At 38.4% G+C, this 26612-nt stretch overlaps 1 pseudogene; it reads left to right on the top strand.

Moving 5' to 3' along the window:
• The first annotated feature begins 1264 nt into the window (after nucleotides 1-1264).
• Nucleotides 1265-24870, top strand: LOC127421848 (NACHT, LRR and PYD domains-containing protein 3-like; annotated as a pseudogene).
• Nucleotides 24871-26612: the final 1742 nt, after the last annotated feature.

The raw sequence follows: 26612 nt of genomic DNA on the forward strand, positions 1-26612 counted from the left end.
CCCTTTTTCCTCCAAACATAATGATGGTCATTATGGCCTGGTAATAGCTCCTAGAATATCAAAATCCACAAAAGGAGGAAGATCCTTTTCATATTTGGCTCCTAAACTATGGAATAGTCTCCCTAACACTGTTTAGGTCTCAGACACACTCACTCAGTTTAAGTCTAGACTAAAGACTCATCTATTCAGTCAGACATACACCTCATTTATCCATCAACTCACAATTAGGCTGCTTTAGTTAGGTCTGTCGGAACCAGAAACATTTATCATGATCTATAACTCTGCAATAAATTGAATGGCATCTACGCTAATATTATTCTATTTGTTTCCCTGACTCAGCACTGGGATTCATATCCTGAGGTCACTAGAGTCGGCCAGATCCAGCTCCGTTCCTGCTTGTTGTCGGACTCCACTGCTACGTGTCTCTGAGTGATGACGACAAACTACAGCCGGTGCCAGACATCACTTCAGTCTTCTATGATGGATTTTAGAGGATGAACTGATGCCAACTCCAACTGTAAGACATGGCATACTTCATATGCCACAGCCTGAACCTTGGATTTAGGATGGACCCCACCGAACCTCACCAAAATGACCTGCCGGTTGAACTGTGATGCACCTCACTGATCTCTACCTGTATCACCTCGGTCTATTGATGGACTACACTCTTATAATGGAATACATACACTATCAATTAATTGTCAACAAAAGCCTTCATCAGCCAACTAACAAAGGACAATGCATCTATGTGAACTTCTGCAGTTAATCCAGGATGAACTTCAAAGACATTAGTCATTAATCTTACAGTTCATACAAAATCTTTGTTTAAACACTGACCCTTAACACTTACTTAGTTTACTCATGGAACATTAACTAATATTGTCATTATATTCATGTTGTTTAGTCAAAGGGGAACTGGCCCCCACAGTGAGTCTGGTTTATCCCAACGTTATTTTTCTCCATTAATCAACATCTTATGGAGTTTTGTGTTCATTGCCACAGTCGCCTTCAGCTTGCTCACTGGGGTTTCTAAATACAATTATTATTTAATTATTTAATTTCTATACACAATTTACAATCATATTTAATCAAACTACACAATAATGACTTTATAGATATTACAATTTCATTTTCTGTTAATGCATGATTTCCTGTAAAGCTGATTTGAAATGATGTGTGTTGTGAAAAGCGCTATACAAATAAAAATTACTTGACTTCTATAGGTTTCAGACACAGCAACAGCTTCCCTGCACGAGGAGTCACGTGCACTCACACAGGAGCATGCGCAGTTCACTGTTCTCTTCACCTGAGAAAACCAAACCGATAGAATCTCGAGACGACAGACTCCAGAGGGTTACGAAAGAAGGCTTAAAAGTATTCAAATACCGTCACATCTCACAGTAAACTGTTCCATTTATACATTAGGACGTTAGTTATCAGATATTGTTATCGTATTTAAAGCATATACTCTGCAGTTTTTCACAGGGCGTGGCTTCAAATTCAAACTCGACCGTTACAGGCCGATTCTTTTTTTAACGTTTATTTTTCACAAGAATATTTTGTGTATAAAGTGGCAAATTTCTGAGAGATATCCATCGGTCTCTGTGTTTATTGGTTTATAAGAGTTCAACAGGCACTTTTAATGTCATCGATACAAAAATATCATTGATTCATGTTAATAATCTTTATCATATTACAGTAAATAAGATTTATATTTTTATAATCTTTATTTCTATCATTGTACAAATTCAGCTGTTGTGTAAAGCAGAAGTCTGTTCGCTTTTCTGACATAGCGGCTCAACGTTTTTAGAGTTTTTTTATCTCTTCTTTGTTCAGTTTTAATCAAGTTTCTCTGTTTTAGAACTCCTCTGGTGAGATTTTTATTCAATCTGTGTGTGAGGTGTGTAGAGGTCTTCACGGGACCACCCTAACCCGAAGACCCGACCCGGGAACCGTACGGTTTCGGATCCACATTTTAAACGGTAAGTTGGGTCCGGGACGGGTCCCATTCTATTGCTGCCGGTCCCGGGTCTGTTTAACATTATGTGTAATACCAGAGTCAATCCCAGAACACCTGGCCATGATCAGACAGCGCTGATGATGATGGTGCTGTGTGTGTGTGTTGTAACTAAGTTGCAACATTGTAAAATTAGGATGAGCATGTGCAGGCGGGAAATAAGGTGAAAAATGGAGAGGAGCCACAAGGAGCAGAGTGATGTCAGAGGCAGAGCGGAGTTAAGGCACATAGCAAAATAGCAATGCTAACCTTAGCAGCTGTGGCAATGAACGAGCAATCATTATTATAGTTAAAAAGTGCAAACAGTCGAAGTTATCTTATGCGAGATACAAAAAAATAAGAAACTGCAAAACTGATTCTAAACAAGTCGCGTATGTCACCTGTCACCGTGACAACAAGTGGACTTTTGAAGCTGAAATAATGAGTGGATTAGCTATGCTGTTTCAATCAGCAAGAGAGGAATCACAGAAAACCTGGATGTATTTGACCAACTTTCTTAGCAAGGAGGATGGATTATATGCGTCACGGCAGGCACAGGGGAGAAGGCTACTAACGTTACATTAGGTAGTTTTGTTATCACAAATTTTAAATTAACTTGTTAATAGCAATCAGCTGTGAAATTGGTGTCGATAGAGTCTGTGTCTCCCGGCCGGGTCCGGGTCCCAGCTTTCAAATAATAGACGGGTCCGGTTCGGGTCTGGCATTTCTCGGTTCTGCATGGGTACGGGTCCAAAATTTAAAATAATAGAAGGGTCCGGTTCGGGTTTGGGTAGTACATTTCCAGGTCTCTTTGGGTTCGGGCACAAATTTTTGGACCCGTGTAGACCTCTAGTGAGAGGCATTGATCATAGTTTCCCAATGAATAAACATTAACCCTCATGCATCAATTTAAGAAAGATACTCAGACGTCCTTAGAGGACAAAAATGTCTGCGTCAAAAAACTGCCATAAAAATATTATATATTAATATTTTTCTCCCCATTTCTCCCCAATTTGGAATGCCCAATTCCCAATGCGCTCTAAGTCCTCGTGGTGGCGTAGTGACTCGCCTCAATCCGGGTGGCGGAGGACGAATCTCAGTTGCCTCCACATCTGAGACCGTCAATCCGCGCATCTTTATCACGTGTCTTGTTGAGCGCATTACCGCGGAGACGTAGCGCGTGTGGAGGCTTCACACACAACTCGCCACGTACCCCACCGAGAGTGAGAACCACATTATAGCGACCACGTGGCACTACCCTCCCTAGCAACTGGACCAATTTGGTTGCTTAGGAGACCTGGCTAGTCACTCAGCATGCCCCTGGATTCGAAATCGTGACTCCAGGTGTGGTAGTCAGCATTTTTACTTGCTGAGCTATCCAGGCCCCCCACATTTTTAACCAACATCAGTCCTGATCATAACTACCAAATATTCATTCATTTTCAGGATTTTAACCCTTTAAATGCCAGTTTACATAATGCCACTCTTGTTTTTTTACACACACTCACACACAAACACACATACACACATACACACACACACACACACACACATTTCTTAATACACGCTTACAAAACACACTCTGACATCCATACCAACACACACACACACAATTTTAGCTGCATCATTTATTCAATTGTTCTGCTGTACTCTATAATACAGCAAACAGAGAATAGGGAAAAAGCATGTATTTGCTCCATAGGCTAAACATGAGATAAATGGCGCCATCTGGTGGAAAATATAAAAAATGTACATTTTGAAGCCAGGGCCCTGTAATGAAAGCATAATATCATAGAATTCATGATTTTATGCTTTAATGTCACTGGGATCAAATATTGCAGTTTTAATGGGTTTCAATAGGGACATTTTTGTCCTGAAGGTCCTGAGTGTAACTATTTTGTGTACACAGTGTATTATAGATGTATTATAGGAACTGAGGTTGAAATATCAAAATTCACCCAAAATACACACATTTGGCAAAATTAATCCCGTTGGCATTAACACAGCCAAAATGATCGAAAAAAAACAAAAATGAAAAAGAAAAAAATGTCCCGAAGGTCGCACAAGGGTTAAAAACTGACCCTGTGTGTTCTTTTGAAAATATATAATACTGTTAATTAGAACTGGCCTGTGTGAGATTACTCAAATTAGGACATTTATTATGTGCGTCTGTTTGTCTTATGAATTTCTTTGTGTTCATGTGATCTTCCAAGTACAGGTCTGTAATTATTATGAGATATTTTACAGAGTATTACCTCTAAAATGAATCTTAACGAGGAGAGAAAGGAGGGAGATGTTCACAATCAGAGAGCAACATTTCCTGATCCCAGCTGTGTGTCTATGAAGAGTAACAACTCCATGTTTATTCCTCCTAATCTCAGTGATGGAGCAATGACCTTTGACCCTGAGTGAGTATACGCATGTAGTGGGTGATTGAACTTCTTTAAACTACAGTGAAGCAATACTGAATGTGACAGTCAAACAAAATGTTTATTTTTGCACTCACCTCAAATCTATTAGAAGACCATTAAATTAATAGTTCATCTAAAAAATGAAAATTCTTCTGTCATGTACTCCCTCTCAAATGAAGCTGCGTTCACGCCATGTTGTAATTACCGTAATTATGAGTTGGCAATTTGGAAATTCTATTCGGAGCGGTTCACACCCTGGAAACTCGGAATTATGCGTTTCTATGGCAATACAACAAGTAACAGTCGTTACGCAAATGCCTTATTAATAAACATATCGTTTATTTAGCAGGACATTAGATGGTTATCCAACTCTGTGCTAGCTACATTAAACTGTATTGTATGTCATTTATTTTCAGATTAATCTTGCATTATTAAGACATTAATAATAGTCAATTATACTAATTATTACACAGAAATATAACAAGATAACTACTACCGCTGAAGCCGCCACCATTATGAGTGTTTCCGAGTTTACAAGTTGTAATTACGGGTTTTACGAGGACGTGAATGCTTTTTACAAGTCGGAATCTCATAATTACGGTAATTACGACATGCCGTGAACGCAGCATGAGTCTCTTTATTCCATGGAACACACAATTAGATACTTTACAGAATGCCCAAGCTGCTGTTTTCCATACAATGAAATCATACAGTCATCAGGAGTTGTCAAGCTCTAAAAATGACAAAAAAGCACCTATAAAGTAGTCTATATAACTAATGCACTATATTCCCAGTCTTCTGATCCCATAGCTTTGTGTGTATGGATCAGAAATGTAAGTTATTATTCACTGTAAATCTTAAACATCGATTACGGTAATGTGCCTCATTATTGGACAATGTGTCTTACTAATTTCAGATTTGATCAGAAGGAGCCTGTAGAGTGCAAGACTGTACATGTTTAGTTTATATCATTTAATAAACTTGAGAAGTGTTCATCAACCACAGCCAATTCAGGAGCCAAGTTTCTTTTGTCTGCTTGATCTACACCCTCTTCCAGAATTAAAAAGCACTTCTTATTTGTCTACATGAAGACTAACAGCTGTGAATGAACGGTATGACTTTCTTCAGTGGAGCACAAAAGGACAAATTTGTTAAAATATTCATGCAGCTTTTTGCCATTTAATGAAACTGAATAGTGGCCATATGATCACTTTGTGCCATGAAATTTAGGTTGTTATTCCCTCTCAAATCAAATCATTGATCAACTTCAGTTTACAGCAGCCAAAACAAATGAGGACTGATGTTATTGATGTACAACCTGTAAGTAAATAATGACAGAATTTTCATTTTGGGGTGAATTATTCATTTAAAGGGATGAGAGACCTTTGAGTTCTGGTGAAACACTAACCCAAATTGTTCAGTAGACGGAGCAAAAAATATATAATGTGAATTATTTCAACAAATTTTTCAGTATCATCAGAAGAAAGAGAAAAAGAGCAACATCTCCAGATCCCAGCTGTGTGTCTATGAAGAGTAACAACTCCATGTTTATTCCTCCTAATCTCAGTGATGGACCAGTGACCTCTGACCTTGTGTGAGCAAAAACTTCAAATGGGTGTTTTAATTGGTGTGGGATGATATAAAGAACATTAATTTATTTGAAAGTCTGTAAAACAGAATGCACAAAGAGATTACATAAGAAACTTAATTTAATTTCCATTTTATATATACTGTACATAAAACATCATATTAAGAGGAGTTTGTTTTACTGAGTTGAAACTGACAAGCTGAATTGTCGGTTAAGAGCTAATGACTAATCGTTGCAATGATCGCCCGAGTAGTTGATTAATCATTCTAATAATCGTTAGGTTAGTCGATTATCAAAATAATCATTAGTTGCTGTTTGTGCTGGGCGGTGTGGCGATATATATAATTTGGACAGAATAAAGTGTCCAGCGGTAAAGATTTTTCTATAATGTCTATATCACGATATGTAAATATCTGTGTGTGCAACGCTCCACCTGGCTGGACGTGAGTACGCACGCCTGGCCCCCAATCGGGCTAATCAGCCGAGGAGAGGGATAAGTGCAGCGGGACGCGGCAGTTCGAGAGAAAGAGCCACACGCAGCTGCCGTGTGTGTATGTGTGTCTTTTGGTTTAAGTTCTTATTAAAACATTATTTTGACTGTTCAGCCGGTTCCTGCTTCCTCCTTTCCCATTTGAACCCTGTTACAGTAATAGAGATTAATAGTGAGAGAGATGAACAAACATGTAGAATGATAAACACAAAACGTGGGACAACTCCGAAACAAGTCAAACGCAGGAGGATGAATTTATTTTTGCATTACAAAAACGGAGAGAGAAGCAATCGCACTGAGACAGTTATCTCAGGAATTCACCTAACACCTAAATTACACCTTTGTCAACTGCAGATATATATCTAGTAGGCTATATAGTTGCCCGATCGGGCCAGTGCTGCATTTATAACATTAGTGCAAGCATATAACAAGCGAGAGAGCACAAAAATGACGTGGCGAGGCAAGAACATGCAGACAAAGCGCTCTCCTCGAACTGTCCTAGCTCTTTTCCGTCTTAGTAGCAGCAATTACCAATGTGTAGAACATAGTAAGAAAAACCCCACTTCATGAATTTCAGAGCGGGATTGCACGTATTCCACAATATTTCAAGTATCACCGCACATCTCGTATTCATAGTGCGTTTCCCACATTTTTTCATTTTAACATGTTGGTGAAAATTAGTAATCCACACACAGGAACACAAGAAATCAACCGTTTCTTTCTGTTGGAATGTAAATCCATCTCTCTCTCAGTGCATCTCTCTCATCATCATCTCTCTGTGTAGCTTAGACGCTCTCTTAAAGGGACAGAGAACTAGTATTGTTCCAACAGTTTAAAAAAAAAAAAAAAGCGTATTTTTTTCTTTAGAGATGAAGAGCTGAACATTAAAAACGTTGTTAAACTCCGGTTATACGTGTGGCTGGAAATCATGAGCTGCTCAGTCTCCAAAATGTAAGTAGGCTATACATTTAATTAGGTCATGTTTCAAAGCGTAAACATTAATTCGACATGATAATGACATCTGATATGAAAAGAAGCAATATCACGATGGCTATTATTATTATCAAATCTGATCAACTCGAAGATGGCATTTAAATGTCTCTGCACTGTACAGGTGTTTTCTTTCAATGCTTTTGTATCAGTCAGTGTTGGTCAATAATCAAATATTTAACTCTAAATCTTTGATCCTGGTTGTGAAAACATTACACATGGCCAAAAAGTTGACAGCATGACTAAACGGGTGACTAAAAACCCATAATTTGCTCCACTGAACTCTTCGCTGAAAAATGCAAAAAATAAAATAAAAATGGCAGGACGGCTGATGTTAATATGATGTATTTAATTATGATTTTATATCTTGAAAATTATAAATGTGATACAGTTTTGGGGGAAATTGTCTTAAAAACGTAATATATAAAAAATATTTAGTGGATTATGGATTTTACCGATAACGATAACTAAGTTGGGCAGTACCTGCCGTCTGCTGATAACCGATTAATCAACCGATAGTTTTTTAAAATTGATACTGAACGAAAAAATTACTCTCAAAGTAAAATAGTGCTGAACTTTATTACAAAAATAAACAGTACTGACTGAACCATGAAAATGTATTGTACTTTTTTAAATGAAATAAATCGGTCCATATTTTCAAATGTTAAGTCAAAAGTAATAGACAGTTCACATGGTGTTCACATGGTGTCACGATTAGTGGTTCTCGCTCTCAGTGGGACGTGTGGTGAGTTATGCGTGGATCACGGAGAGTAGCATGAGCCTCCTCATGCTGTGAGTCTCCGCGGTGTCATGCACAACGAGTCACATGATAAGATGCGCGGATTGACGGTCTCAGAAGCGGAGGCAACTGAGACTTGTCCTCCACCACCCGGATTGAGGTGAGTAACCGCGCCACCACGAGGACCTACTAAGTAGTGGGAATTGGGCATTCCAAATTGGGAGAAAAGGGGATAAAATCAACAACAACAACAACAACAACAAAAAAACAATATAGAATTGACTAGAATAATCAAGCATCCAAATCGAGATCTAAATCAAATAGTTTAAGATGCAGTGGCATGACTCTCACATTACTCTTACACAGTCCTACAATGCATCATAATGTAGGAAATAATATCAGTCCTAAAATAAAACCTTGAGGGGCTCCAATTTATTTAGTTTCTCTGTTCTTAATATCTCTGCAGTGGGGAAAGAGCTGATCTGATCAGATCTTGGATGTCCAATCAGAGAGAAGCAGTGGATGATGTCCTTCAGAGAGTCAAAGACACTCACAAAACCTTCATGAATAACAAGTATGAGAGTTTATTTGAGGTAATCAAACTACAAGAGAATCAAACCCTCCTGAACAGGATTTACACACAGCTCTACATCATCGAGGGAGAGAGTGAAGGAGTGAATGAAGAACATGAGGTTTTACAGATGGAGAAAAGTTACAGGACACTCCAAGACACTCCAATCTACTGCAATGACATCTTTAAACCCTTACCTGAACCAGGATGTGAGGAGAAGAGAAGAGAAAACATCAAGACTGTTCTAACTAAAGGCATCGCTGGAATTGGAAAAACAGTCTCTGTGCAGAAGTTCATTGTGGACTGGGCCGAGGGAAAAGCCAATCAGAATGTAGATTTCATGTTTGTGCTTCCGTTTCGAGAGCTGAACTTGATTACAGATCACCAGTACAGTCTTCACAAACTTCTGCTTGACTTTCATCCTGAACTGCATGATCTGGACTCAGAGATTTATGATGAGTGTAAAGTTGTGTTCATCTTTGATGGTCTGGATGAAAGCAGAATTCCACTGAAGTTTTCAGACAGTGAGAAAGTTTCTGATGTGACTAAGACTTCATCAGTGGGTGTGTTGATGTCAAACCTCATCAAAGGAGATCTGCTTCCCTCTGCTCTCATCTGGATCACCTCCAGACCAGCAGCAGCCAATCAGATCCCCTCAGAATACATCAACCGTGTGACCGAAATCCAGGGATTCAATGACCCTCAGAAGGAGGAATATTTCAGGAAGAGAATCAGTGATGAGCATCAAGCCAGCAGAATCATCTCACACATTAGAAGAGCAAGAAGCCTCCACATCATGTGCCACATACCAGTCTTCTGTTGGATCTCATCCATTGTGCTTCAAAACATCCTGAAACAAGATGACAGTGCAGAAATCCCTCAAACTCTGACTGAAATGTACATCCACTTCCTGCTCATTCAGATCAAAATGAGGAATGAGAAGTATGAAGAGAGAGATCCAGAGAAACTCCTGCAGTCCAACAGAGAAGTGATTGTGAAACTTGCTGAACTGGCTTTCAAACAGCTGATGAAGGGCAATGTCATGTTCTATGAGGAGGACCTGATTGAGAGCGGCATAGACGTCACTGACGCCTCAGTGTATTCTGGGATCTGCACTGAAATCTTTAAGCAGGAATCTGTGATTCATCAGAGGAAAGTCTACAGCTTCATACATCTGAGCTTTCAGAGTTTTTTGCAGCATTTTATTTGTTGTTCTGCTTTTTACACAAAAAGTGTGAGGTGCTGAAAATGTTTCTGAGAGGAAGATCTAAAACTTTCTGTGAGAATGTTTCTGTTAGTGGGATTCTGAAGGGGGCAGTGAGTAAAGCCTTGATGAGTAAAACTGGACATCTGGATCTTTTCCTTCGATTCCTTCATGGCATCTCACTGGAGTCCAATCAGAGACTCTTACAGGATCTACTGATACACACTGAGAACAATCCATGTATGATGAAGGATATAATCAAAAACCTCAAAATGTCAGTCAAGATCGATGGATGAATCTCTCACACTGCTTGATTGAAATGAAAGATAATTCTGTTGTTGAAGAAATACAGTCCTTTTTAAAATCTGAAACAAAGAAAAATCTTTCTCTTGCACAATGTTCAGCTTTGGCCAACATGATCTTGATGTCAGAGGAGGTGCTGGATGAGTTAGACCTTAAAAAATGTAATGTAAAATCAAGAAATTGTTTTCAGAGACTCTTACCAGCTGTGAGGAACTGCAGAAAAGCTCTGTGAGTGTAAATAACATTTAATCACTATTACTGAATTTTAGAGAAGTTTTGATCTACAGTAGTTGTGTTAGTGACAAGTAGCAAGTCGTATATTGGGCTTCATTCATGCAACTTTCGTAAATATATGAGTACATGTACGAATTTGCACGTAAAATGGACCTTCCTGAAAACTTTCCTCCGGATTCACAAACGCTTTGTGCTGCCCAGATTTGTTAGTAAAATGTGTGCATGTTAGTGAATTCCAATTATTTGTGAATAGGGTGCATGTGCACGTTTATTCACAATTATCGTTATCCATGCCCATGAAATTGCCCTTCAAGAAAGGAATTAGACTCGCTAGTAAATGAGAATATGGATATGGGGAACAGTAATTAAATGGTTTTAAAATAAAGTGCATTCAGATCTCGTAATTTTGACACAAAGAACGTGAGGAACATACTGTCATCGCATGTTCTGGCTGTCATCTGAGGTTCCTTTGTGAATTTGAATAGTCCAAGAGGTCAATAAAAATGGTTTGACAAGAAGCTATAGTGTAAAAAAACATTCTGTTCATTCTGACAGGAGGATGTCCACCACCATTAACATTATCGTGATCCAGTTGGGGAAACTTCTCATGTAAATTATGATGAAAGTGACATTTTTCAATTGCAACTGGAAGAATCTTGAGATATTAACAGAATGCCTGAAGAAGGTCTCTGAACAAAATGCTGTAAGCTAATAAAAATGTGTCAGTGTGTTGGCCTTTTTCAATTTTTTCTGTTATATTGTGAACGCACTTGCCCATGACATGTTTAATGTTCATTTAATGTTAATTTTAACAGCATTAACATAGACCATGTGTTTATTAACTGAAAGTGATTTATTGATGACTATACTGAATTATGAAACCTTAATTATAGAGCTCATATCAAATGAAGAAACTTTCCAACCATACATTAGAGGGCATATTTTATTTAGAGAAAATCAAACAAAATTTTTTACACATTTAAGAGCAGGTGTAAAACATTTTTAAAATGTGAAAACTTTCATGAATTGGAAAATTTACGTTACGTTTACGGCTTTTTTTTCTTCTTTGCTCATGTTTCATGAATGAGGCCCATTAAGTGGAATTGTACAGTAGTTTGCTTTGAATAAAAAGTGTCATATACTGTACAAAATATGGCAATATTATAACCTCAAAAAAGTCACTCATCATTATTTAATTGCTGTAATCTTCTCAGTGCTGTGAAGGTGTTGCGTCTGTTCTACAATCATCAAACTCTCCTCTGAGAGAACTGGACCTGAGTAACAATGACCTGCAGGATTCAGGAGTGAGGCTGTTCTTTGATGCACTGAAGAGTGCAAACTGTAAACTGGAGATACTGAGGTAAATAACACATCTTGCAGAAAATACATTTCAAATATATTTTTAAACAGTGACGGAATTAATGTGGAGCACATCTTTTGGCTTTCATAATATTCTTTAGTGTACTTCATTTTGAGGTGGTAAAACAGATTAGTGATTATTGACATGCAAAACAGTTTGCAGATAAAAAATGTCTAATCGGTGTTGGCTTTTGTGAGCCCACACCACAGATGTCGCACCTGCTTTAATAACAAGCTCCCCTTCATTTTCTTGACTTTTCTATTGATCATATCAGCAATAATTAATCAAATGATGCAGAAGTACAAATGTGTGTTGTAGTCAAGTGCACCTCGGCCTGTTAAAGAGATGATCCAGGTGTCTGGATCACAGAAATGCTGTACTGGCAGGGCATGCCAGATCACGGTGGACTGCTTAATCCTCTGCTATAGAGCGCACAGAAATGGCCCACAAAATAAGAGTTGCAGAGAATCAGCAAGGGGTTTGTGGCGTGTTTGTGCCGTTGCCTGATCTGCATAATTCCTTTAGTGAATCTAGCGTAAAACCAGCGCGCAAATGAGTGGCCTGTGTAGCTCAGTGAGTATTGACGCTGACTACCACCCTTGGAGTCGCGAGTTTGAATCCAGGGTGTGTTGAGTAACTCCACCCAGTTCTCCTAAGCAACCAAATTGGCCTGGTTGCTAGGGAGGGTAGAGTCACATGGGGTAATGTCCTTGTGGTCGCGATTAGTGGTTCTCACTCTCAATGGGGCGTGTGGTAAGTTGTGCGTGGATCGCGGAGAGTAGTATGAGCCTCCACATGCTGTGAGTCTCCGCGGTGTCATGCACAATGAGCCACATGATAAGATGCGCAGACTGACCGTCTCAGAAGCGGAGGCAACTTGTCCTCCGCCACCTGGATTGAGGTGAGTAACCTTGCCACCATGAGGACCTACTAAGTACTGGGTATTGGGCATTCCAAATTGGGGAGAAAAGGGGATAAAAAAAATGTAAAAAAATAACAAAACCAGCGCGCACCAATAAACGTCAATTTTAACGGCCGCAAATCATTCCCTGCTTAACCCTGGTTTCAGTCTCACGTGAAGCGTGCCCATTGATAGATATGCTTGCGCTGTGCACATGGATGTTTACATATTGCGCTATTGCGATGTAGCAAAATCACGGTTCCCACGTGTCCTGGAAAACCTGGAATTTTGCAATGCAGTTTTCCAGTCATGGATATACCTACCACCAAAATATCTAAATGTCCTGGGGAAAAAAAAACGATTTGTCCTGGAAAAAATTTCAGTATAATAAAACAGTTTGACTGTGTTGCTAGCAAGGTTTGCATTACGTGTACAGAAACATGGTAATGGTCGGGACTTAGAATAGGAGTCAATTACACAAATTTGTATCGTTTTGTCACTGCTGGTGGCTGCGCATTGTGAAATGACATCAACAGTTAAGGGCGCTTACACCCCTCATGATTGATTACAGCAGCAGCCAATCGGGTGCTTGGCAATCACGGTCCAACCGAGGCAGATCGCTTGATTGGTTTCAGCTTCTGCAAAGCGTGCACAGTAAGAAGCAACATTCGTGAAACTTGTCATTCATAAACAAACTGAATGACCTGGTAAATGTATTGACAGACTGAATGAGAGGGGCATGTTGTTTGTGTTGTTTACTTCTACATCGGCATGTGAGTCTACCTTGTTCATCATGGAGAGAAAAGGGAGGAAAAGTTATTAATATGTAAATGTGACTAATGTTATTGTTTATACATGTTGAGGGGCTTTTACATGACTCGCGTCAGCGCTGCTGATTACATTGCAGTTTATGAAGTGACGCGTCAGCTCAACCTCGGCTCTAACTTCACACCAAAGTATTTTTCATGCACGTTTTTGCCTCACACAAATGATGTCTTTGAGAGTACAAAGGTACAAGAAGAAAAAAAGAAAAAAAAAAACTCTGCAAAGACCTAAACAAATGAATTCTCTTTTCACTTTCTGCAATCAAAGCAATTGCCATTTTTTTCTCTTCCAGAATAAATGTTTTCAATGTTTATTGTGCACACCTCCCGCTTTCTTGTATGGCAAGCTCTTCAATTTGCCCCTCTGTGATGCTTTCTGCAACGCTTGATGCTGGTGTGACACCTCGACTCAACTCATTTGAAATGCACTTTACAATGACCAAATTACATTATTGAAATTCAAAATTATTATTATTAGGCCATTATTTTCTTTTCTGATAAAAGTCATGCTCAGCAGTTTAAATGCTGTATGAAAATGAAACAGTACATCTGCTTTGTTCTTATAATGTTTAAATACTATGAAGTCTCTTGGCAGATTTTGGTGGTGAATGTCCCAAAATGAGTCAATGACTCAATCATTGCACATAAGAAGCTCATTTGTCGCCACCTAGTGACATCTGTAGAAGTGGTCACTAAACTAGTCAATTAATGAAACTGAACAAATTTGTGAAACAGACGCCACACCAAAATACCTTTTATTGCAGCTAGTTCTGCACAATAGTGCAGATAATTTGCTATTCTTGAAACATTAAAATAGCTTAAGTTGGTGCTTTTAGCTTATTTTAAAAAATTACCCTGGAAAACATGTTTCGTGGATCAGTGATAGTCATTTTTCGCCCCTCATGAGTTTGCATCCCTGTGAGTTAAAAACTTTAGACAATGATGAGTGTCAGACCACTGATTTTTACAAATGTTTTTAAATGAATTCACACTGGGTTGGTAGCGTGGTGATTCGGTCTTAATACCTCGGGAAGTTAATTAATTTTCAATAATTCAACAATTGGAGTCAGCTTATACCGCGGTTACAACATGAAGTATGCGGAAAACACAGAATCTAGTCAAATAAACGGCATTAGCAATAAACCGCAGTATGTCATGGAATATGAAATATTTGGATGAAAATGAATGTTTGAATGTACAATGAATCAAATTAAAATTGTGATATGTCTCTTATTTAATTGATTAAATAATCTGGAAGTGATGCAAGCACACTGCAAAATGAATGTGTAGAGCCTTTTTTTGCCAATGTGTGAACGGCTTGTAGCGCAACTTAAAAAATGAGCCCTTCCCAGACTTCCTAGGTTGCCTATTAAAGCCTGTAGACTGATTTTCATGCGAAGGGAGCGGGTCGGTTTTGCTGGGAAAATCCAAAGGATGTGACGTTTATGCATGCTCCCGAGAGCCTCAGCGCTTCTCTTCCGCTATTCAACAGTAACAACAAACTGCAACACTAGGTAACATTATCTTAGAGATGGAATCCAGCAAACGTCCGGCTCCCAGCACAACACCGACTCCTACACAAACTCAGAATAAGCCAAAAAAAACATTTATCTACTGAATCCCGTCTGGCTAAGTGTGAACGTGATCATTGTCAAGCGAAAACTAGAGTGAACATCGGCGGGGCATTTGATTATTGGAGGGAGCTTCGTTCGGTTTTGCCGATCAAAACCGACCCTGAATTGGCGTTCTTCTTATTGGACAGGTAAACTTACATAAGTGCAAAGCATGTGAAATATAGTGCCATAAGGATTGATCTGTGTCATTTTAGCTAAACTACAATAACACATTAAATGAATGCTAGGCAATGTCAAAAGATAATGCAAAAAGACCCATTCATTAGTGTAACATAACTTGGTTATACAGAAAATATATGCATTCTATTATTATAAAACAATAGTGCATCGATATATCAAAATGACAGTTGTGATGGAATCACATCAATACTGAATTGTCAACATATTTATAATGTAAAGTCTATTTTATAAACAGCTACTGTCATCATCCACCAAATTTAGCTAACAGTTATTGATAAAGCTGGCTAGCTAGCTAACGCCGACATAGGTTATCGTATAAATGCAGTCAATGTATCATGCAAAGAAAAGTGATTACTTCAAACTACAGTCTTGCATAGTCAGACCTATATTCACACTTTGTTTTAGCTCTGTTCCAGCACTGGAGAGTCAAATATAATATACAGTCTCAAAGTTTTTAGTAAAACAATCATAACTGTGTAATTTTAATTATGCTACCTCATCTGTCATCATGATGCCGGTGAGTCACGTTCAGTCTCTTTGTACGTTACGTCATTGTTATGGCCGATGCTCGCTCGCTCGTGTCCCTATGGAGTGTGTGCATGAGCAACAGAAATTGGGGTAATGTGCTCATACTTGCGTCTGTTCATTAAGAATCAGGCTGCAGCATTTTGGACCGATTGAAGACGTTTGAGGGCAGATTAATTGATTCTAGTGTAAAGGAAATTGCTGTCGTCTGAATGAGACGAGATGAACGCATGAATTGCTTTTTCCAGTTTTCTCATAGAGAGAAAAGGTTTGGCTGATAATCGTAAGTTGAAGAAACCTGACTTAACCATGGCATTAATTTGTTTGTCAAATTTAAGTTTGTTATTGAATAAGAAGCCTAAGTTCCTAGCACATGATGTATTAAAAGGCTCAAGAGTACCTAACTCAAGGTTGCACGAATGATTACTGTTGTTAGAGCCGAGTAAAATAACTTCTGTTTTATTCTCGTTTAACTTTTAAAAAAAATTGGGTCAGCCAATCTTTCAGTTCTTTTAAACAGGCAAGTAATGGCTCAAGGGCATGTTTTTCATTGTGCTTCAGAGGTAAATAGATGTGGGTATCATCTGCATAACAATGAAAAGAGACACCATGTTTGTTGAAGATTGAACCCACAGGAAGTTTATATAGCAAGAAAAGCATAGGAGCCAGGATCGAGCCTTACGGTACACCACAGGAGAGAAGAGCAGCAGAGGATGTATGTTGACTCAGACAGACAGAAATAAATATATTCAATTAATACCTCACAAAAACCCTTAAGTATATATTTTTTCTGTAATTCAGTGAAGGTAATTTAAAGGTATTTTAAAAATGTTTTTTTTTTTTTAATCCTCTTTTCTCTATTGTTAGTAAACACAAAAGTCCATTTTAAAAACAGTTTTATACAACCACTTAACTCAAGGCACAAGCTGAATTTTTGGTTATGTGATGATTATTCTTTGCAATAATCACCTGAATAGTCTATTAATCGTTCTAGTAATCATTAGATGTCAATTATGAAAATGAACGTTAGTTGCAGCCATAATAACAACCATTTCTAAATGTTTCTTAATGTTTATTTAATTATTGATCATAAATACTATAGGGATTTTTTTTTTTCTAATTCTAACTACATTGTCTAAACCACATTTATGAGGAGCCATCCATACACTTACCTTGCAATGGCATTTATGCCACAGTTTAACAATAGAAGAACAATTGGGTTACATAAGGGTTCAACAATGGGAAGATATAACAGTGAGTAAAACTTTTTCAGACCCAGGAAAAAAATCCTGCTTATACAAATCCTTATCATATTAATAAACTTAATATAATCCCAGTCTTACTATAAAATATTCATTTTTAGCAATATTCTGTGGGTAAACAATGCTGTGTAATGTGAGACAGATTTAGAACAGAGACCAGTCCTACTGCATATTTAGAATGGAAGTGAATGTATTCGTTCTTGTGTTCTTCAGATTGTCAGGCTGTAATCTCACTGATCAGCACTGTGAACATGTGTCGTCAGCTCTGCAATCATTAAACTCTCCTCTGAGATATCTGGACCTGAGTAACAATGACCTGCAGGATTCTGGAGTGAAGCTGATCTCTGATGCACTGAAGAGTACAAACTGTCAACTGGAAATACTGAGGTATTTAAGAGGTATTTTCTGTCCTGTATGAAATAACCACATACAGCAGCTGTAGTGTTATGTACATTCCCAGCTAATACAGAACTTTAAAGATCTTCTAATTGTTTTGCAAATTGCTTAAAGCTGCACTACGTAACTTTGTGCTCTCTAGTGACATCTGTGGTTGAAACTTAAAATTGCAAGCAATTTGTGGAAGAACACTATGCGAGTCGTGTTTCGGCACTGCTCATCTGGCGGATGAATCTCTTGATGTGAGCTTACCTGGACAATGCCTGTGGCTCTGAATATCTCCCAGTCATGATCACACAGAGTCATAACATGCTATTTTCATGTTAATATTATGCTGTTCTATTAAACATGGATACCTGAAATATTACTTGCTTTGATGAAGATAAAAAACACTCTTATTTACATATTTTGAATGCATGAATTTTACACTTATAGTGCTTTTCTGACACTACACTCAAATCACTTTTACAAATAAAGAACAGGGGACTCTCCTCAATCACCAGATACCAGTATATTTTAAAATGATTATTAAGTGTTTTATCTACTATTAATATTTGTATTGTACTACACTTATCAATATAAGAGGTGAAACTTGTGATATGGCTGGTGTGAATTCAATGGAAGGCTATATTTTTATATTATATTATACAGCCTCAGTTGATAATGCAAGTGAACCATAATACTACACAATGTAGTATGTCTATGCAATGCACACAATAATACTGAAAACTAAAAACATAAAACAAGGATTCGATAATGATAGGGATAAAATAAACTTTATTAAACATGAAAATAATATGCTTAAAAATGGAGTATGACAATTACAAGAAGCCAATTTCAGTAGTCATACATACGTATTAGTAAACATGTCACAGTAACTTCCCCCAACAATGTAGATACATCGCAATTGGTTAACACACAAGGAATGTTCGATTCAAACAAGCATGACAACCAATATAAACTTCAACAACCCTACCAGAAAACATGTCCAAGTATTATAGCAGGTAAACAACTTTGCCAAATGAATAACAGCTCATCCATACAGACTGCAGTGATGCTGTCCTGAACTGTGTAATTGTGACTGACTGAACAGCGTAGTTTCTTGTGAGAACACGTGACAGCCGGTACTACTTTCCTGTGTCTACGGACATGACATAATTATGCAAGGATGAATGACATAAGCCTGATGTATAGTAAAAACAGTGACTATTTATATTAAAGACAGATAATATACTATATTTAAAAGCATATTTTAATTGTTAATATTATAGTATTTAAATTATTAAATTACAATTTTGTATACTATTATACACTTATTAAAATGGACTGAATCACAAGGCAGAGACAATACTTGTATACGTCAGATGGAACTCTAGAGAAATAAGAGAAGAGATAAGAGATGTAACATGCTTTTACATTTTTCTCTTCACCCTATAGCTGGTACATTACACAAAGCTTTTTTGCCATTCCTGCCTTTATTGTCAAATGTGCTGTTTTATGAGGGAGCGCCATGATGTGAAAGATGGCAAAATGAGATTGCTCTAACGATGCATGCTTGAATTGTTGACAGCTTTTTTTATTTGAAACAGGAGCAGTAGTTAGCGTGTGGCACGCTTGTGTGTTTTGCTCACATGGGAGTAAGTGAAAATTAACAGTGGCAAAATGAGTGATGAAGCACAGCTGTGTGGAGCTTATAAAGCAGAAGGGATTGGATGAGATTCCTGAATGAGTGAATGAATGACGTAATGCTTCTATGAGTCCTACTGACAGAAATACCACTTACACTTTCACCTCCTTTGTGATTTCATTAGTGTTTGTGTTCAAAAGACTGATATATGAAGCATTTTTGTCATGTCATGTCTTAAGTTATTTTAGGACAATTGTAAAGTACATTAAAATGTAACTTGAGCCCCTATTTCTTCATCTTGAATGTTGATATGTTTGTAGATTATCTGGCTGTATGGTGACAGAGGTCGGCTGTTGTTATTTGGCGTCAGCTCTGATTTCAAACCCTTCACACCTGAAAGAGCTGGATCTGAGCTACAATCACCCAGGAGAATCAGGAGTCAAACTGCTCACTGAGAGACTCAATGATCCAAACTGCACACTGGATAAACTCAAGTATGTTGAGTATTACAAATCATCGTGTGTGTGTGTGTGTGTGTGTGTGTGTGTGTGTGTGTGTGTGTGTTATAACTGTTCAGGTATAGTATGTATCCAAAAGCAGCTATAATAAATAAAGTGGGTCCTACAACACCTTGTAATGCTTTTATTTTAAAACACAAGTGAATAATACCAGTAGCAGAGAATGGCAGAATAACAGTTTTTCTTTTATTAAAAAAAAGACAACCCCCAGAAACCTCACAAAAAATTAAACATCAAATGTAGCACAAAATAAAGTAAAACACAGTACATATGAGTCCATGTAAGAGAGCAATCAGTGTCCAAAAGTATTCAAAATGAGTAGTCAGTATAATCCAAGTAAAAGTAGTGTAGACTGTTGAGGTTGATGAAAATTGAAAAGTAATCCCAAGAATGTAAATGTCTTAGAGGATGGCTGATAAATTGCTCACAAATGAAAGGCACACAACAGTCCTCATCCTTCGGTTGCTTTCTGACATTCTTAGATACATGATAGTGCCATGAATGGCTGCCTTGGTGTGGAGCCCTCCAATTCTTTTGCTGTTTATGATTGTTTGTCCTGTGTTTAGTCATTTTTTTCAACCAGTTTGACCAGGGATGAACTGCTGAACATTCGGCAGCACATACCAGACAGTCTTTTCATGATTTTTGACTATTGGGTCATTTTGCTGTCATCTGCCTCATCCAAGATGCTGATGAGTCTGCATACAAAAGGGAGGTTGAACAACTTGCTGTCTGGTGCAGCCAAAACATGCTGGAGCTGAACACGCTCAAAACAGTGGAGATTATTGTGGACTTCAGGAGAAACACCCCAACATTACCCCTCCCCCTCACCATTCTGAACAGCACTGTGGCAGCAGTGGAGTGTTCAGGTTCCTGGGCTCTACCATCTCACAGGACCTGAAGTGGGAGACCCACATTGACTCCATTGTGAGAAAGGTCCAGCAGAGGTTGTACTTCCTTTGCCAGTTGAGGAAGTTCAACATGCCACAGGCGCTACTAATCCAGTTCTACTCAGCAGTCATTGAGTCTGTCCTCTGTGAACTAACCTCTGAAGCTTCGGCCGCGGGAACTCTCCGTGAGGGTTGTTTTATTTCCCTCTAAACTAGCATAAACAGTATTAAGCTCATCCGGGAGAGAGGCAGCAGTGTTCACGGCAGAGTTTTTATTCCCTTTGAAGTCTGTGATTATTAATTCCCTGCCACATGCTTCTAGAGTTGGTGGTGTTGAACTGTCCTTCAATCTTGTCCCTGTACTGGCGTTTGGCTTCTCTGATAGTTTTGCGGAGGGCATAACTGGCTTGTTTATGCTCCTCCGCGTTCCCAGAATTAAAAGCGATGGTATATGCATTAAGTGCCGCATGAACATCGCTATTAAGCCACAGTTACTGGTTAGGGTAGATCCGTATTGTTTTGGTCAGCACTACATCATCACGTTATGGTATCAGCGTAGACCAGAGGTTCTCAACTTGTTTTGCTTCGGGACCCAGATTTTACATTGGACATCAAGTGGCAACCCACCAAAGTAAAAACATAACCTGTATTTAATGTATCCTTGGTCGCATTTTCTTTTATCTTGCATAGTTTTGTTAATGGTTTTCAAGTATAAATGCATGTATCAAGTGACATTATTTTTGTTGTTGATGTCAACAACAAAAAGATCTCTTCCCCCTTTTTTAAAATTTAATGAGCATATTTATTTATTATATTTATTTCCTAATATCAAACATCATTCTAACAGAACATATATTACTCAGGAAAACTTTATTCATAATTTGTACACAAGTCTTGGAGGTCCAGATTTTAAAGCCCATTATATATTTGCTCTGATATTTACAGTGTAATGACATATAAGCACAGACAGACATAAGACCATGATGGTCCCTCATTACCATTGCTAGGTCAATGTAGCTAGTCTTTCTAATACTACTACTATTACTACTACTACTAATAATAACAAATTATAGTGTTTATGAAAAATAGTATAGATTCTACTTAATAGCTTATTTAATATGAAACTAACATTTGTCAATTGACAAATATCACAGTTACTGTTACTACTGTAAAATTGTGAAACATTTTTGTATTGGTGATGATGTGTAATTTTAAAAACAACAACTTTATTTTGCCACATAGCACAGTGTTGCTCTGTTCCAATGTCAGAGCTGCCTGTTTGAGAGGTTTGACTTCCTCCGTAGCTATTTAAACTAGAAAAATTCTCACTAGAATTCAAATGGGCGTTGATGCGCAGCAAGCGCGCGCCAGAGATACAGTAGATCAGATCAGATAATTGACGCTAGTTGTTCCGTTACACTCGCGCAAAAACAACAAGCTTTAATGGCACCACGACAATGTCGTGTTGCACATGAGAAGCTTTTTGCGTGTTTAAAACGCTGAACGTGAGATTATCATTCAGTTTGCCTCGGCAGTCCTAAATTTCACTTAGGTGGCCACTGAACATTTTTCAATGGGAGAACCATGTCATGTTCTTTCCTTGCTGTCCGCTGACCCACCAGTTGAGAAACACTTTCATAAACCTCGATGTTGTCATCAGAGGCGGACCGGAACATCTCCCAGTCCATGTGATCAAAACAGTCCTGTAGCGTAGAATCTGATTGGTCCGACCGGCACTGGATCATTCTGAGAGTGGGTGCTTCCTGTTTCAGTTTCTGCCTGTAAGCGGGCAGAAGCAGAATGGAAGAGTGGTCCAATTTGCCAAATGGTGGGTGGGGAGGGATTAGTAGCCATCCCGGAAGGGAGAGTAGCAATGGTCCAAATCCCGTTCCCCTCGTGTGTTGCATCTGATGTGTAGGTAGTATTTCGGTGTTACTGACTTGAAGTTGGCTTTGTTAAAGTCCCCGTTCACAATGAACACAGCCTCAGGGTGCGTGGTTTCCTGCTCACTTATACTCCCATACAGTTCCTTGAGTGCCCGGTATGTGTCGGCTTTTGGGGGGATGTACACAGCTGTGATAATGACCACTGTGAATTCCTTCAGTAGCCAGAATGGTTGACACAGAAGCATGAGAAATTCCAGATCAGGAGAGCAGAAAGACATGATAGAATGTACGTTCCTCTGATCACACCAGGATTTGTTGATCACAAAACATACACCACCACCTCTGCTTTTACCTGAGAGGTCTTTCACTCTATCCACTTGGTGCACAGAGAACCCCACAGGTTTGATGGCTTGGTTGGAGTCTGGAATCTCCGCAGACACATCTGTATGGCAGATAATGCAGCAGTCCCTCGTCTCTTGTTGGAAAGAGATCCGCGCTCTCAGCTTGCAGAGTTTGTTGTCCAGAGACTAAACATTTGGCAGTAGAATGCTGGGTAGCGGGGGTCGATTTGTGCAATGTATTAGTCTGACGAGAATGCCGGCTCTCCTTCCCCCTTTCCAGATAAAAGGCTCCACTGTCTTGTTTGAAAACAGCGGGTCGGCATTGAGGAATTTAAAGTCCGGTTTTCAGTGTGCTATTGCAGAACCAGTATCCAAAAGCGTTTTGTTTATTGTAGACAATAAGGCAGACAACATCCAAGACAAAAAAACATAAGAATTGTAGACAAAACAAAAAACTGCAATATTGGGTCGGAGCTCGCAGCGCAGCAGCCATACTTGGCGCCATCTTGAAACTTCATGGTGTGGATGGAAACTGCAGCCATATCACAACTTGGTAACAGGTTGGTGACTGTTACAGTGTGTCAGAGGGAACAGAATTAATTTTGAGGTGAAAACACTTTTAAAAATGTGACATCATGCTTGTGTTTTGTCTTTGTTTTATAGTGTGGATCATGGTGCAGAGTTCAGAATTACTCAAGGACCACAAAAATGTAGGTAGACACACACACACACACATTGAAATGCTCATTGTAATGTCCATTATTTTCTCTTCTTGTGTGTAGGGGCCTGTGATCTCACGCTGGATCCAAACACAGCAAACACTCATCTCATTCTGTCTGAGGAGAAGAAAAATGTGGCAATTGTGGAAGAGATACAACCATATCCTGATCATCCAGAGAGATTTGATGGATGTTATCAGGTTCTGTGTAGAGAGAGTCTGACTGGACGCTGTTACTGGGAGGCTGAATGGATGGGGCGGGCTGAAATGTCAGTGACATATAAAGGAATCAAGAGGAAAGGAGGGAGTAACTGTACGTTTGGAACCAATGAAATGTCCTGGAGTCTGCTCTACTCTGGTGTAAGATTCACTGTCAGTCACAATAAGAAGGAAACTCACATACCTACCTCCTTATCTCCTAAGAGAATAGGAGTGTATCTGGATTGGAAGGCCGGCACTCTTTCCTTCTACAGCGTCTCTGACACACTCACACACCTACACACATTCAACACCACATTCACTGAACCGCTCTATGCTGGATTTAAAGTTTATTGTTCCTCAGTGTCTCTGTGTCACATTAAACAGCCTCTTGTGAGAAACAGAGACAACATGCAGACAAATGACGTAAAGGAATATGTTCAGTAGAGCTCTAACTTCATCTCTATTTAATCACAACTGTTAGGGTGGGTGATATGACCCCTAAGCACCCTACTACACAGAGATGAGAAAAAGCCCATCGCCATCTTATCATAAGCTCTAAAACAGGTTCAAAATAGGTTTGAATGCAGTTTAATTATATAGTCTCTAAAGAGTTTACCAATGTTTAATGTTACCTGTTTTATTATTATTATTTTTTTAGTTAAGGTGATTTGACACTGTAAGCACAGTATGTTGCCTAGTATGCAGAAACTTCATTTTCTGGAGGTTTAAGATTTCTTAATTCTTTGTTTTGTTTACATGTTACTTTTTACTTGTTTAATGGTGTGTTCCTGTCTTGGATATGTTAAATCTGGAGCACTTTTTGTTGAACTGACTTGAAATAGTACTTCAGTGTTGTTTATTCTAAGCCATCCTCCTCCAAATGGAACAGAGCTTTTCTCAAAAAAAATGTCAACATGTTTTGATAATCAGCACACCTAAATGTGCCTTTTTATTAAAAGTAGTTCAAATAGTTTTGAAAGACTGCATTAAGAATGATTTACTTTAATTAAAAACAAAGTTGTTGCTAACCAGTTTCTTGTGCGCCCTTTAATGATTTATTAACAGATTAATTTACAATGGCAACAAAGTTGATGTCACTTACAAAACTAAAATGTGTACGTCTTGTGAACCAATTTCACGTGGTTATAGCAGTAGGAATAAATCTCTACAGAAAAGTTTCCATTAGTTTCTTTAAATCTGTTTTAATCAAATATATTTCATGCATAAACCACTTAGCTGTTACACCTAGAAAATTAATAAAACAATATTATGCAATCAAACATCATATTCATGTTTGTAAACTTGTGAAATATATAACAGTTCAAGAAAGCTCATGCTCTATAATTAATTCACTCAGTCATGTTGATTAGTGTATAATCCAGTACAAATTGAATTTCTTGTTTTGGTAAGGGCATCTGAAGTCAAAAACTGCAACCTACAGGTAAAGGTTTGGAAAAAAAGAACATAGGGCATCTCATCATATAGCAGGGTTGTTTAACTGGACAAGAACATTCAACTCTTTGGACTCATTTTCTCCAACTTCACTGATATCTCCATCATATTTTTCATGAAAACCAATCTCATGAAAATTCGTACATATTTTATGAGTTGGTTATTTCGTACGATTTGTACTATTTCCTTCATATAAATTTGTATGATTTCATCATGTACAAATGCCCGGATGTCTAATGCAGAAGTAAGTGCGAGTTCCACGCATGAGGCATTGCATATTAAAGGTGCAGTATGTAAGATTCAGAAACCCTTGTTATTAATGACACCTGTGGCCGTTAAGTGAACTGCAGCCAGCTACCTGTTGCTCGTGCTCCTGCACACACTCCATAGTGACACGAGCAAGCGAGCATCGACCAAAACAATGACGTAACGTACAAAGAGACAACATGATTCACTGGCATCATGCTGACAGATGAGGTAGCATAATTAAAATTACACAGTTATGATTGTTTTACTACAAACTTTGAGACTGTATATTATATTTGACTCTCCAGTGCTGGAACAGGGCTAAAACAAAGTGTGGATATAGGTCTGATTATGCGAGACTGTAGTTTGAAGTAATCACTTTTCTTTGCATGATACATTGACTGCATTTATACGATGCAGTATAAATATGTACCTACGTCGGCGTTAGCTAGCTAACCAGCTTTATCAATAGCTGTTAGCTAAATTTGTTGGATGATGTCAATAGCTGTTTATAAAATAGACTGTACATTATAAATATGTTGACACAATTCAGTATTGATGTGATTCCATCACAACTGTCATTTTGATATATCGATGCACTATTGTTTTATAATAATAGAATGCATATATTTTCTGTATAACCAAGTTATGTTACACTAATGAATGGGTCTTTTTGCATTATCTTTTGACATTGCCTAGCATTCATTTAATGTGTTATTGTAGTTTAGCTAAAATTACATGGATCAATCCTTATGGCACTTGTCACAGTCTGTCTCCCTCGTGTTTCCTAGGACTCTTATATTGAAGTGTTTCCCCCGGACTACTTTTCCCATCATGCACTGCACTCATTACTGCCATCTGTTCCCCATTGTTCTCACCTGTTTTCCATTCCCTCATTAGCCCTTGTGTGTGTATATATACCATCTAGTTTTGCAATTCTTTGTCAGTTCTTGTTTGTTGCTTTATGAGTTCATGTCTGTTTGTTTCACTATTATCATCTTCACTAAAAGCCTGCATATAGATCCAGCGTCTCCCGTCTCATCCCAGCAACCATCCGTTACAGAAGAACTAACCTACATGGATCTAGCGGCTGTCAGAATTCTGCTTCTTAAGTAAGGGGACCGT

The sequence above is a fragment of the Myxocyprinus asiaticus genome, chromosome 31, assembly GCF_019703515.2.
Source record: "Myxocyprinus asiaticus isolate MX2 ecotype Aquarium Trade chromosome 31, UBuf_Myxa_2, whole genome shotgun sequence".
NCBI classification, from domain to species: domain Eukaryota; kingdom Metazoa; phylum Chordata; class Actinopteri; order Cypriniformes; family Catostomidae; genus Myxocyprinus; species Myxocyprinus asiaticus.